This window comes from Oncorhynchus masou, chromosome 9, assembly GCF_036934945.1.
Source record: "Oncorhynchus masou masou isolate Uvic2021 chromosome 9, UVic_Omas_1.1, whole genome shotgun sequence".
Classification (NCBI taxonomy): Eukaryota; Metazoa; Chordata; class Actinopteri; order Salmoniformes; family Salmonidae; genus Oncorhynchus; species Oncorhynchus masou.
Window position 1 is genome coordinate 42,678,952 of NC_088220.1, and position 14,960 is coordinate 42,693,911.

Consider the following 14,960-nt stretch of genomic DNA (forward strand, 5'->3'; position numbering starts at 1 on the left):
CTAGGATTTTGCCTGTGTTAGCACCACTCTGTTTATTTTTTAGCCTGAGAAACTCCCCAGTCCTTAACAATTACAAGCATACCTGTAACACGATACAGCCACTATTATGGTTGAAAATATGGAGAATGGTACTCAGTAATGTGTTGTATTGGATTTGCCGCAAACATAACACTTTGAATTCAGGACAAAAAACAATTTGCAATTTTTATTTTCAGTATTACTTCAGTGCCTTGTTGCAAGCTGGATGCATGTTTTGGGATATTTATATTCTGTACAGGCTTCTTTCTTTTCACTCTGTCATTTAGGTTAGTGTTGTGGAGTAACTACAATGTTGTTGATCCATCCTCAGTTCTCTCCTATCACAGCCACTCTGTAACTGTGTTAAAGTCACCAATGACCTCATGGTGAAATCCCTGAGCAGTTTCCTTCTTCTCCGGCAACTGAGTTAGGAAGAACGCCTGTGTCTTTGGAGTGACTGGGTGTATTGATACACCATCCAAACTGTAATTCATAACTTCACCATGCTCAAAGGGATATTCAATGTCTTCTTTTTTTACCCATCTACCAATAGGTGCCCTTCATTGTGAGGCATTGGATAACCTGTGGGGTACAGAGATGAAGTAGTCATTCAAAAATCATATTCAACAAATGTATTAGTCCATGAAATGTATTATGTGACTTGTTAAGCAAATGTTTACTCCTGTAGTTATTTAGGCTTGCAATAACAAAGGGTTGAATATTTATTGACTAAATATATTTCAGCTTTTCATTTTTAATTAATTTGTAAACATTTCAAAAACACAATTCCATTGATGCTTGGGTGCCGGAGGTTTGACAAACCGTTGGATTATTTGTCTGTTCGTAGGATGGAGCCACAGCCGGCAGCTACTGCAGATGTCAAGTGCAGCCAGGACATTGAGGCTTCTCCTGCCCTGTCTGCTAGCACTGTGCTAGTTCCATCCCTGAGGGTCCTGCTACCTCCAGACCTTTCAGATCTCACCTCTGGGAACCATATGGACATCACCTTGGGTGACCAGAAGTCATCCCTAATGTCCCCCTGACCTAGACATCCAATTTCCAGCCATCACTGTCGGGTCAGAGTTCCCTTTCTTCCTGGTAGGGTCAGAGTTTAAGTTTCTTGCCAACCTGGCAGATGTAAAGTGTCCATGCTTTGAATGTCCTCCCCCAGTGTATCCTGCCCCTGCGGTAGGTCTAGAGTTCCCTGCCTTCCTGGTAGGTCCAGTCAATCCTGCATAATTATAATAATTTTCCTTGTCACGTCCAGAGTCAGTTTCCCTGTCAGGTTCAGAGTCAGTTTCCCTGTCAGATTCAGAGTCTGTTTCCCTGTCAGGCCCAAAGCTATCAGCTCTAGTATGTCAGCCATTTTAGCGTCACTGTCTCCAGCCCTAGTCAGCCCATGATCCTCTGCTCTGCCAGGCTTTCGGTTACCTGCCTCCCTAGATCCACAGGCTCTGCCCTCAGTTGGTTAGCAGCCCCCAGCATCAGTTGGTAAGCAGTAAGCTCCCTTAGTGCTACACATCAACGCCTATGGACTGTTCACGTGCTGTTTTCTAACCAAAGTGTTGTGTGCATCCATTGAAATAAGTAATGCCCTGTTTACATTGTGATGTATTTCATTATGCCGTACGTTATCTTCACGGAGTCTTGCCCCGTGAGTTGTCGTCAGAGATTGCATTTCTTTTGGGAGATTACAATATATGACCTTTTCATTCAAGACAGGATAAATATTTTGTTTCAGGTGATAATAAAACATGTTTTGTTTACTTACTTTTTACTCAACTTGTTACTCTAACTTTATAGCAAGTCAAGCTGGCACTGCAGAGCAGCTAGCTAGCTAACTAAAATATAGGTTAGTTTGAAGATACCACTGTATCTAGTGACCTTTACATCATAATTATTATCAAAAACAAACCATCACAATAAATGGGAGGCAACAGTCATATAATACAATTGGCTTAACAGACAATGTGTATTATTTAACATTACTATTACAATAGTACTTACTTATAGGAATAAGTAATAGTTTACAAATTGCTATCTATCCCACAAAGCCATCACCAAAAACCACATATTTTCATCTTCTTCTGTGGTTTAGTAACTTCTGTTCCTCGACTGACTCTGTCTTGACTGAAAACAACGTAAAGTCTCGCAACGGAACCTTCAACCGGAAGGGGGCATTGCGATTCCACTCCATTGTGGATGTATCCATTGAAATGCATGACATCCGGTGCAACGTAACAGAGTGCTTATGGGTAATGTGAACGAAGTTAAGTGTTGGAAATGTTAATGGGATAAGATTAGATGTAATATTAGTGAGTGATGGTTGCCTTACTGTGCAATGTAACGGTGCAGATAAGTTTGTAAGTAAGAGGTTTGAATTGTTGTTGCTCGCTCTGAGCTAATGGTAGCACTGTCTGGTTATATGTACCCTGTGCATGCTACCCCATCCAGTTAGTATTGTTTATTCATTGTTACAAGAGTGTTTACTGAATGCAGCTAGCTTACTCAGTATTAAGTGTGTTAACAATGGTTATATTGTTTACATGCTACCGCTGCAAAGTACAGCCTCTCTCGTGCCCCCACACGTGCAGTTGTTAATTGCCTCAGATAAGATCTGTAGCCAGGCCATAGAGGGCCATACATCTTAATATCCCTAGACTCAGGTCTCTTTCCCTCTCTGGCAACATGTTTACATTGCTGATGTGTGAATATCCCTGTGTTAGCCTGTATTATTATTGCATTCGTTGATATGCTTTCATCAGGTCATATGTTAACACTTCCTGATCTCTACTTATAGTTTGCATTTCTGCTGTATTGCATCTATTTATCTCAATAGCCTCTTGTAAGTGGATCCTAATGATTGTATTGCTCTCCCTTTTTTAGAACCACACTTACATGAAACCATTTCGAATGGAAGCAGCTGTGTCCGTGTGTGTGTGTGTGTGTGTGTGTGTGTGTGTGTGTCCGTGTGTGTGTGTGTGTGTGTGTGTCCGTGTGTGTGTGTGTGTGTCCGTGTGTGTGTGTGTGTGGTGGTGGCCAAGTTACTATAATGGGCCTCAACATCACGTTTTAATAACCGGACAACACAATAATGGGCAGAACCAAAACCAATCAGCAGCAAATAGCGGGTGAGGGCATATCCAGCCAACTGCTCAGATGAGCTCCAGCAAGCCGTTCCTAGTTCCGGATTTAGCAACCAACTGTCTTTTTTTCCTCAAAGTGTATGGCTTTGTTTTTTTTTTACATTGTGTTCCTGTTCAAATTAGATTACACTGACAATATTTCAGGCTGTTCGTGTGCTCGACGTCATGTTTACACAACTAAAGGAGCTGTTGAGGAGATGACACCCATGTGGATACCACTTTCCTGAGCAAAGAGAGAAAAGTGATTTGGCTGTTAATGTTCAAAACCTTGGGAATTGTCTCTCTATACACTGTGAGGCGATTGAGTAGAAGTGCTTTGACCGCAGTGCGATGAACATGATTCATATCATTATTCATAACATAGTAAAGTATGTGACTGTTACTGTAGCCAGGTTTACAGCTGCGAGTAGTTAACTCGAGAATATTAGGCTTGTCAATATTGATTTCCCAAAATGTCATAGACAATACTGAACACAGGTAGATATATAAAATACTTCTGATATTTCTCAGTAATAACATTGTAATGACTTCCAATACAAGGCTAGATGTTTGTGATCATGTTATGGTTGACACATGTAAACTTTGAAGAACAGGTCCAACTAGCCTGCCAAATAGCCCCTCTCCAGTGCTACCCTTATCTCTCTGTGTGTACATTTAATAATAATTTAATAATCCTCTGTGTTTGTCTGAGCTGTGATTGGCTAGGTTTGGGTTGGTCCATTGCCTGACAGCACGCTCTGTCACGTGGCCTTGGCAGTTGCCTGCTCTCGCGGTGGACAATCCATTCCCCAGGAACCCTGGGAACTCTGAGAACTCAGGAGCTTGCCTTCCCTTAACCAGCCAGGCTAACGTTGATGTTATGAAGCCATATGGCTGAGAGTGAGACTATTATCCCAGGCTGCACCTCCATGTTGTGTATCCCTGTAGCACAGCAACCACATCCCCTATCCGCTCGTGAAACTCTACACACCCCTTGCACGGTTTTCGCATTTTGCAGCCTTAAGATGTCTTGATTGCGTATGTCTTGGATGCACTTTTGGCAGCCATTACAAGGCTGTGAATCATTCTCAATAGGATTCTACCTACTTTGGACATCTCTTAGGGCCACATTTATCCATTGTTTTTGGTCAAAATTGCTCAAGCTCAGCACATTTGGTTGTGAGTCAATGATGGACAGCAAACCTTGTCACTGATTTTCAAGCAGATTTTCAAGTCAGGTCTAAGACTGGACCACTCAGGAATACTCAACATCTCTTTGAAAGCCATTTTGGTGTGTCTTTGGCATACATGTTTTTGTAATTGTCCCACTGAAAAGAAAAACTCTTCCCCAGGGTTAGGTTTTTAGAAAACTGAGGCGTGTTTTCCTCAAACTTTTTACCTGGGCTTTGCTCTTTTCATATTTTTTTGGATCCTGATAAACTCCCCAGTCCATGCCGGTTACAAGCATACCAATAATATGATCCTGCCACTCACAATACAGAGGTTTTCACTCTGTTTTGTGTTGTATTGGAGTTGACCCAAGCCTGTATTTTTTTTTTAGGCCAAAAGGTTCATTTCTTTGCCGTGTTGTCTTGTAGTATTACTAAATATCCTTGTTGCAAACATAATGGATGATTTGGAGTGTATTTTTTAAAACAGGCCTCATTCTTTTAACTTTGTCATACAGGCCAGTAATGTGGAGTGAATGCAATGCTGCTGATCCTCTGAATTTTCAAGTATAGTGGTGGCAGCATCATGCTATAGGACTGCTTGTCACCGCCAGGGACTGTGGAGTTTGTCAGGGTCAAAATAAATATGAAAGGAGCAAAGAACAGATCACAAGTTAAAGGAACCTTTGCCATAGGCTTCTGAATACCTAACCCTGGGATAGAGTTGTATTTTTTTCAGGGCTGAAAATGACACAAATGTTAATGCAAAAGACACCCCAGAATGGCTTTCCAATAAATGTTGAGTGTTCCTGAATGGTCAAGTCTCAGTCCTGACTTAAATTTGCTTGAAAACCAGAGACAGGGTTTGAATATTGCTGTCCATCAATGACTCCCAACCAAATTCATTGAGCTTAAAAATATGGATGTATGTTGAATCTTTTTCAAAATGTTTTGTGGCTGTAATCTTCATTGATTTATTTTTGTATTTATTTGGAAAGCTTTCTATTATTTTTCGTTGATTTTGGAAATGTGGAGTAGGTTATGTACATTGGCAGATTTCATTTTTTGACGTAACCCATTTTTAGATCAAATGTTAAGGCAGCAAGATGTAAAGCTGTGCAAGGGGTGTGTAGACTTTCACGAGGCGCTGTATATCTGTAATACCCATTAGCTTGGTATGCATTGCTAGCATATGCTATACATTACTAGGATGCTATGCGTTAGTAGTAGCAATAGCTATGCTATCTGCTAGCAGTCACGGCCTCACGATGCTAGCTCTTAGCACCCTATGCATGTCTTTTCGGTAATCTGCTCTGTATATTCCTCCCGTCTGTGTTTACTAACCCTGGGCTTGGAATGCTAACCAGATATGTCACACACACACATGCCCAGAGTGGAGGAGGAAAGGAATTCAGGGTTTGTGTTTGATAAACAATTCTGAGAAAATAATTAGATGATAAGACACCACTTTCATTAACCGCAGGGACTCCGACGTCATATATCGCCTACAACCAGTCACAGTTAAAAGCCTGCCTAATATTACCATACCATATTCATTTTTAATCAATTAAGGACCTAAAGGGAGAAATTAGAAAATGCAGATTTACTCCACTGGGATTGTGGGGGCAAGGACAATTATTTTATATTTGCATATGGCTCATATTTACACCCATGTATACAGTGATCTGCAGTACATACAGTTTGAGTGGCTGTCTAATACCCTTTCCATATCAGTGAGCCAAGCCAAACTGTATTGTGCTGGCCTGGCTACGCATCCACCGTAGTTGTTGGAACTGGACAATGTTAAGAGAAAATATCTGAGCCAGCACAGTATGGTTCCACTTGGCACGATTAGAGAGCGGTTGTCTGCCATAAATGATGCGCCTGCCACTGCCACTGCCTGACTGATGTTGATGTGTGGAGCATTGGCTTCACACTGAGGTGTAGATGGGTCTACACAGTCTTCTCCTTAGTGTGTGTGTGTGTGTGTGGGGGGGGGGGGGGGGGGGGTGCCAGAAAAGACTGGCTGGGCCTGAAATGCTGTGTCTGTCAGAGAGAGGGAGAGATAGAGGAGGAATAGGGTGCTGGCTGGTTTCTGAGTCCACTCCATGTTCTTACTCTCTACTTTTCGCTCTCCTTCTCATTCAATAAACAAATATGTGGCGTATTTCTCCCTCTGGTGTTCTTATGTTGCTGTTCTTTCTATCTCTTTTCTCTGCAGCTGGTTTGTGGCACCTGAGAGTTGACCTGCATTAAGGCATCAAGAACAGCCTGACGGTTAAAGGGGGCTGGTCTTAGTGCACATCTTCAAAAGCTTGTTAAAGAGGAAAGCTTTGGCAGTGATTTAAGGGAAATCTGCTATTACAGTTTTAATAGGGTTCATCTAATCCATGCTGGCAGATTAGAGCTGTCTGGACGTGGCCCAAATACTGGCTGCTTCACTTAATGTCTCCGTCTCCAAGCTAATGCATTTATGAGCTGTATAGTATTCACTAAGGCAACCTGTTTCTGTCTCATCGGATGAATGAATCTCCAGAGCCAAGATCTTTCGAGTACTACTACACTACTTTCCAAGTAACCTAATGCGTTCAAGCAGCTTGAGGTAATGTTGTCATTGTGGGGGACCACTATCGAGATTTAAAAGCTCAATTTCTCCTCTCCTTTGCTAATGGAGCCTGTTCGGGGATTGTGTTTTAAGATCATTGCGTTGACATCTGTCTATTAGGCCACTACAAATTGTAGTCTATCCTTGTCTCTCTCCCTACCTTGTGCTTTGTAAACTTCTTCACGCTTATGGGAAAATGGGTTTCTTTAGGAAAGGTTTAGCCGGTGGCCATCTGACAGTGATTTGCTGATCCTGTGCAATTTCATGATGGCTTTCATCCTCGGAGGCCACAGGGCCCTGGAGAGGCAGCCAATGACTGGCCTCGCATCCTGTGCTGTGTGCAATTATAGGTTAGTGTGTGTCACAGCATCATTGTCTTCAGTTTTTAATGCTTTTGTGCCCTGTTTCCTGCTGCATTCAGTTATATGTTTATTCCCCTTCTGTTTTGACTGGGAAGACATCCAGTAAGGACATGGCCACTGTACTCAAGAGTCATTGTTGTGTGATGTGGTTTTGGAATACCGCTAAATTACAAAGGGAACGGTGGGAGGGAGAAGCTGAATGGATTTTCATTGTGATGGGTTTTTCCCCCTGTTATTTTAAGGACTGTCACTGTCCTATTCTTTCAACTTGAAGCTGCCCATATAACTTCATTATATCTGCCCTTCCAGTCAATTCTCACTGTTGGCAGAAAAAAAGGACGAAAAAACACAACAGTTTGGTCAAGGAAATCACCCTAAATATTGCTGACAAGCCTTGCTTCGGCCCCTTAAAGACATGGCCTCTTAATTAATTGGCCCTAACAAGATAACTGCACAGCAATGTACCTCCTGAACAGCAGCAAAATGTTTATTTAAATGTTGTTTTGGGATTGGGTGGGCTGCTGTGTGGGTGAGGGAGAAAGGTTGACTGGTATGAGCTTCAAAGGTATTCATCAATGGTCTTTCCAGGGCCCAGGATGTGCTATTGTCATCCGACAATCTCTACCATGCACACAACTGATACATTTCGCTTTTTGCGATCTGACTTCCTCCCTGCCCTATGTTGGCTCTTGCATGTGTTGCCTCTGGGGTGTAGAGACAGGCCTGTTTCATGGAACTCAAGGACAAACGGACACCTCAAATGTTGTTCTTGTCTATTGACGTGTCATCCTGCTGACGAACAAACCATTGAAAACCAGCAAGTGTTAATCATACAAGACTCCCAATAACAACAGAAAACACACCTATAAAAGGTTATTTGGTTATTTAAAACATGACAGCACAGCACAAGGCCTTGCTCCATTTTGCAATATCACCGGAACCCCTTATGGGATTGTGTTTACTAACAGAAATGTACACGTAAAGATTGTAGTACTGTGTGCATCGGCCTCCAACAACCTCAGGCTTCTCTGCCCACTGCTCCTCCACGCTATTCTGACAACAGCCTACGACCTCAGGCCTCTCTGCCCACCGCTCTACACTATTCTGACCACACCTCTCCTCCACACTATTCTGAACACACCTCTCCTTCACACTATTCTGACCACACCACTCCTCCACACTATTCTGACCCCACCTCTCCTCCACACTATTCTGACCACACCTCTCCTCCACACTATTCTGACCACACCTCTCCTCCACACTATTCTGACCACACCGCTCCTCCACACTATTCTGACCACACCGCTCCTCCACACTATTCTGACCACACCTCTCCTCCACACTATTCTGACCACACCTCTCCTCCACACTATTCTGACCACACCTCTCCTCCACACTATTCTGACCACACCTCTCCGCCACACAATTCTGACCACACCGCTCCTCCACACTATTCCGACCACGCCTCTCCTCCACACTATTCTGACCACACCTCTCCTCCACACTCCTCTGACCACACCGCTCCTCTACACTATTCTGACCACACCGCTCCTCTATACTCCTCTGACCACACCTCTCCTCCACACTATTCTGACCACACCTCTCCTCCACACTATTCTGACCACACTGCTCCTCTACACTATTCTGACCACACCGCTCCTCTACACTCCTCTGACCACACCTCTCCTCCACACTATTCTGACCACACCTCTCCTCTACACTATTCTGACCCCACCTCTCCTCCACACTATTCTGACCACACCTCTCCTCTACACTCCTCTGACCACACCTCTCCTCCACACTATTCTGACCACACCTCTCCTACACACTATTCTGACCACACCTCTCCTCCACACTCCTCTGACCACAGCCGACGGACACACAGAAAGAGACCGTCACTAACAGCGCCCTATGTCTTGGGAAGGAATTGTCATTTTTCCAAATGCCCCCAAAATGTGCTTTTGGACTAGGCCTGGGGAAGGTGACTTTCTCTGTCTCTTTGCATCACAAATGTGTAACAATAGAATGATGGGAAAGGCGCAGTATGACCCTGAAAACATTGGCCTATGGTCCAGTGCACTTGCTTTGTTCCCATCCTGCGATGTAGGGCTAATGTGGCTGAGCTGTACAGTGTGAGGTTTAATCCTGGAGGACAGTTTAGGCTCAGTGACGAGAGAAATTAGTTCAATGAAAGGTGCAACATTACCCAACATCCCCCAACGCATTCTCACCCTACCTTTTTAGAAGTGCTCTCTAACTTCAAAGGAATTTGGGATGATATCATAAGACACTCTCTCTACAGTACATTCCCCATTGGAGAGAATTTCCACCTTAAAGTTAGATTCAGCAGTATTAAGTCCTGCAGGGCGACTTCCTCCTTAAGAAATCAACAACAACAAAATTATAATCTTCAAAGACTGCCACTAAGAAATTAAGATCACTTTATTGGTAAATTGCACACAAGGTCCAACCAAAATGTTGCTTCAGTTTTTAACTCAACCCCCCTGAAAGACACACATACAGGTTTTGAGAGTAGTGGGGAGCTGTTGTTGTGGGGGGTAAAGTGCCTTGCTCAAGGGCATAACAGCAGACAATGCGTTTAGGATTTGATACCAGTAACCCTCCAGCTGCCAGCTCACTCCCTGACAGAAATAACCCGTTGGACCCGGGATTCAAACTGGCAACCCTCCGGTTGCTGGCTAAGCTCTTTAACCACTAGGCTACCTGCAACCCCATTGGCTATACCCAATGTGGACATTCACCAAAGGAAAGATTCAAATTAGGCAAAGCTGTGGCAGTCTTGGCATATTTGATTTCGGTTCATGTCTGTAATTAGGAAATCAACCCTTTTTATTATGATGTCATATTGTTGTCCACCTTTAACAGCAGAAGGTGCCAGAAGTCACTCTCTCTCCCAGTCTCCCAGTTTCCTCTCCCCTCCCCACTCCCCTGGCTGTCCTGTGTTTGCACTGGCCTTGTTTTTATGACCACTCCAGTGATCCGTGGCCCACTGCAGAGGCTGCTGGTGTTACCACAGCTGAGGTGAATTAGACAGACTGTTGTTCCTGCCTCTTACCTGGCTCCAGGCTCTCTGCTTGCCATCCGTAGTGTTTTCCTTTCATCTCAGAGCAGTTGCAGACACAACACCACCCCTCACCACAACCAAGTGGCATCTCTCACAGGCTATTGTGTAGTTGATTGCCTATGGTGTTGTGTTCTCTTTAGTTCTTCCTGAATGTTCTACCTTTGAACCGGTGCCTATCCAGCAGTGAGCAGTGTGGCCAGATCCACTTGATCACAATTTAGTGAGATCTTCGATCCAGTCCTTGCGAGCAAAATAGAGCCTTGGACTGGATAGAAACCGCCAGTATTTGATTTGCAAGTGGTTCTGAGGGCTTTGTTGGTTGTATAATGGGCCAGCCAACTGCAGTAAAGGTTTTTTTATAATGTGGCAGAAGAAGAGATCCTGGGACTCAGTGCCAAAAGCAGTACAGATGTTCTGCCTCCTGCAGCCTGTCTCTTTGTTCCATAGCTAGCTAGGCATAGCACACTGTGTGCCTCCTCCACAGTCGATTCCCCTGCTCTCCCTCGCTTGCCGTGGGGATATTGTCAATAATTAAGAGAGCCACAAGGGACTCTGACACTTATTTCCCATGGTGCCTTGCTCATCATATTCTACGCCTCAAACCTTTTTCCCTCCCAACTGAAGCGGACGCACCTTTCCTCCCCCTCTTCTCCCAGCCCGTTGACAATCTCTGTGATTGGAAAGCAGTGGCACTGACACGCATTCCAGCAATGACAGTGAACAGACTGGAGCCGCTCTTTGTACTGAGCCTTTTAACCATTGAAAGGGGCCGTCCGGTGGCTGTAACGCCCCACTGGAGCCGCTCTCTGTACTGAGCCTTTTAACCGTTGAAAAGGGCCGTCGGGTGGCTGTAACGCCCCACTGGCGATGCTCTCTGTACTGAGCCTTTTAACCATTGAAAAGGGCCGTCCGGTGGCTGTAACGCCCCACTGGAGCCGCTCTCTGTACTGAGCCTTTTAACCATTGAAAAGGGCCGTCGGGTGGCTGTAACGCCCCACTGGCGATGCTCTCTGTACTGAGCCTTTTAACCATTGAAAGGGGCCGTCCGGTGGCTGTAACGCCCCACTGGAGCCGCTCTCTGTACTGAGCCTTTTAACCATTGAAAAGGGCCGTCGGGTGGCTGTAACGCCCCACTGGCGATGCTCTCTGTACTGAGCCTTTTAACCATTGAAAGGGGCCGTCCGGTGGCTGTAACGCCCCACTGGGGCCGCTCTCTGTACTGAGCCTTTTAACCATTGAAAGGGGCCGTCCGGTGGCTGTAACGCCCCACTGGAGCCGCTCTCTGTACTGAGCCTTTTAACCATTGAAAGGGGCCGTCCGGTGGCTGTAACGCCCCACTGGAGCCGCTCTCTGTACTGAGCCTTTTAACCATTGAAAGGGGCCGTCCGGTGGCTGTAACGCCCCACTGGAGCTGCTCTCTGTACTGAGCCTTTTAACCATTGAAAGGGGCCGTCCGGTGGCTGTAACGCCCCACTGGAGCCGCTCTCTGTACTGAACCTTTTAACCATTGAAAAGGGGCCGTCCGGTGGCTGTAACACCCCACTGGAGCCGCTCTCTGTACTGAGCCTTTTAACCGTTGAAAAGGGCCGTCCGGTGGCTGTAACGCCCCACTGGAGCCGCTCTCTGTACTGAGCCTTTTAACCATTGAAAGGGGCCGTCCGGTGGCTGTAATGCCCCACTGGAGCCGCTCTCTGTACTGAGCCTTTTAACCATTGAAAAGGGGCCGTCCGGTGGCTGTAACGCCCCACTGGAGCCGCTCTCTGTACTGAGTCTTTTAACCATTGAAAGGGGCCGTCCGGTGGCTGTAACGCCCCACTGGAGCCGCTCTCTGCCTCAAACTGCACTGTAACTCTGTAGCCTCATTGTCACGCTCCATATCGCCCCAGTGACCCCCAGCCCAATTATATAGCTGACCCGGGGTTGATGACATAGCCTTGGGCGGCTTTTGGGGGTGCCGCAGCACAGAGGGGGTACCTCCTGTCTGTCATGCCGTGTCAACTCTGCATGCTAACAAGGCATTTCCCAGAGTGGTCCCACTGGACTTAGTGGAAGGAGAGTGGCTCCCACGCAGGACTTATTCGCCCGCACACTCCCGTCAGAGGTCTTTTCAAAGATTCCTTACATGATAGGTGAGACCATAATAGACACTTAAAGAGGGTACTTCGTAAATTAAAATTGACATTATGTTCCTCTTTTGGTAGGACACTTCACTTTGAGGGTTAAAGTAAGTCACCTACATTCCAAGTCAGTTGATAGAACTTCACTGGAGTCAGTGACGTCACTTGAGTTTAGAATTTTTTTTAAGACCAAAGAAAATACTAGAAGTAAACCCTTTACATTTTGTGATAATAGGCAATATTAATAGGTCTATGTGTTCATGGGGGTCAATTAAAGGACAGCGCAAAAGTAGGGGTTAGCGACGCAGGTGGTGATATAAACCAATCTCAAGACGTTATTGTTTTTAGAAGCTAGAAGAGCTTGAAGCCTGAGGCGACGGTTGAGTAATACGCGGATATTTCACGGAGGAAGAGAAATGTTATGACTCAATATGTCAACTGTAATTGCTTTAGCTGGATTCCTTTAAGATTATCCCACAGCTGAGTGTAATCATAGAATCAGGGTTTCCTGTGTAGCAATACGTTGCATGATCGCTAATACAGCTGGACTTCTCCGTGATATTCATACTCAGCAATTATGCTGTATTAATGTGCATTATGCTTAATAAGGAGTTCAAGCTTTAGGAACCTGTCACAGGCAAGGTGTTACTTGATGGTCATGGGTTTGATATATCATTCTAACAGAGATGTGGGTGGAGTTCTTTGCATGTGTCCTATTACCTGGCATTGGCTGTAGCCACGTTTTATACCTGGTTTCAACATGCGCCCTTTGTCATGAGTTTGTCCTCATTTTGATTGTGCTCACATTTTTAGACAGGTGTAGATGATTAAAAGATGCATTGTGAACTGATTTTGATCAGATCTTATAAGTGTAAACGGGCAAGATCGGAACAAGATAAGGACGCATGTTAGTGGCAGGTATAGACGGGGCTTCTGACAGCGTTCTCTAGGGACCAAAGTTAGTTCTATTCTATAGCAGAGTTACAAGACTGGTAAACACTGGCACAAGAGCTGATGACAGGGCTGACTTGGATAGCTGTTGAATGTCAAATGCAAATATACATATTATAATTTAATGTACACTACTGGTCAAAAGTTTTAGAACACCTACGCATTCAAGGGTTTTTCTTTATTTGTACTATTTTCTACATTGTAGAATAGTAGTGAAGACATCAAAACTATGAAATAACACATATGAAATTTGAGATTCTTCAAATAGCCATCCTTTGCCTTGATGACAGCTTTGGAATGCTATTCCAACAGTCTTGAAGGAGTTCCCACATATGCTGAGCATTTGTTGGCTGCTTTTCCTTCACTCTACAGTCCGACTCATCCCAAACCATCTCAATTTGGTTGAGGTCGGGGGATTGTGGATGCCAGGTCATCTGATGCAGCACTCCATCACTCTCCTTCTTGGTAAACTAGCCCTTACTCAGCCTGGAGGTGTGTTGGGCAAACAAACGATAGTCCCACTAAGCCCAAACCAGATGGATGGCATATCGCTGCAGAATGCTGTGGTAGCCATGCTGTTTAAGTGTGCCTTGAATTCTAAATAAATCACAGACTGTGTCACCAGTAAAGCACTCCCACACCATAACACCTCCTACTCCATGCTTTATGGTGGGAAATAAAAATGCAGAGATCATCCGTTCACCCCCACCGCGTCTCACAAAGACACGGCGGTTGGAACAAGAAATCTCAAATTTGGACAAATTTTCTCCATGTCTAATGTCCATTACTCGTGTTTCTTGGCCCAATCAAGTCTACAGGTGTCCTGTAGTAGTGGTTTCTTTGCAGCAATTCAACCATGAAGGCCTGATTCACACAGTCTTCTCTGAACAGTTGATGTTGAGATGTGTCTGTTACTTGATCTCTGTAAAGCATTTATTTGGGCTGCAATTTCTGAGGCTGGTAACTCTAATGAACTTGTCCTCAGCAGAGTCTTCCATTCCTGTGGCGGTCCTCATGAGATACATCATAGAGCTTGATGGTTTTTGCGACTGGACTTGAAGAAACTTTCAATGTTCTTGAAGATGTCCGTATTGACTGAACTTCATGTCTTCCTTCAAGTAATGATGGACTGTCGTTTCTCTGCTTATTTGAGCTGTTCTTGCCATAATATGAACTTGGTCTTTTACCAAATAGGGCTATCTTCTGTATACCACCCCTACTTTGTCACAATACAACTAATTGTCTCAAACGCATTAAGAAGGAAATACATTCCACAAATGAACTTTTAAGAAGGCACACCTGTTAATTTAAATGCATTCCAGGTGACTACTGCATGAAGCTGGTTGAGAGAATGACAAGAGTGCGCAATGCTGTCATCAAGGCAAAGGGTGGCTATTTGAAGAATCTCAAATATATTTTGATTTATTTAACACTTTTTCGGTTACTACATTCCATATGTGTTATTTCATAGTTTTGAGGTCTTCACTATTATTCTAAAATGTAGAAAATAGTAAAAAAATAAAGAAAA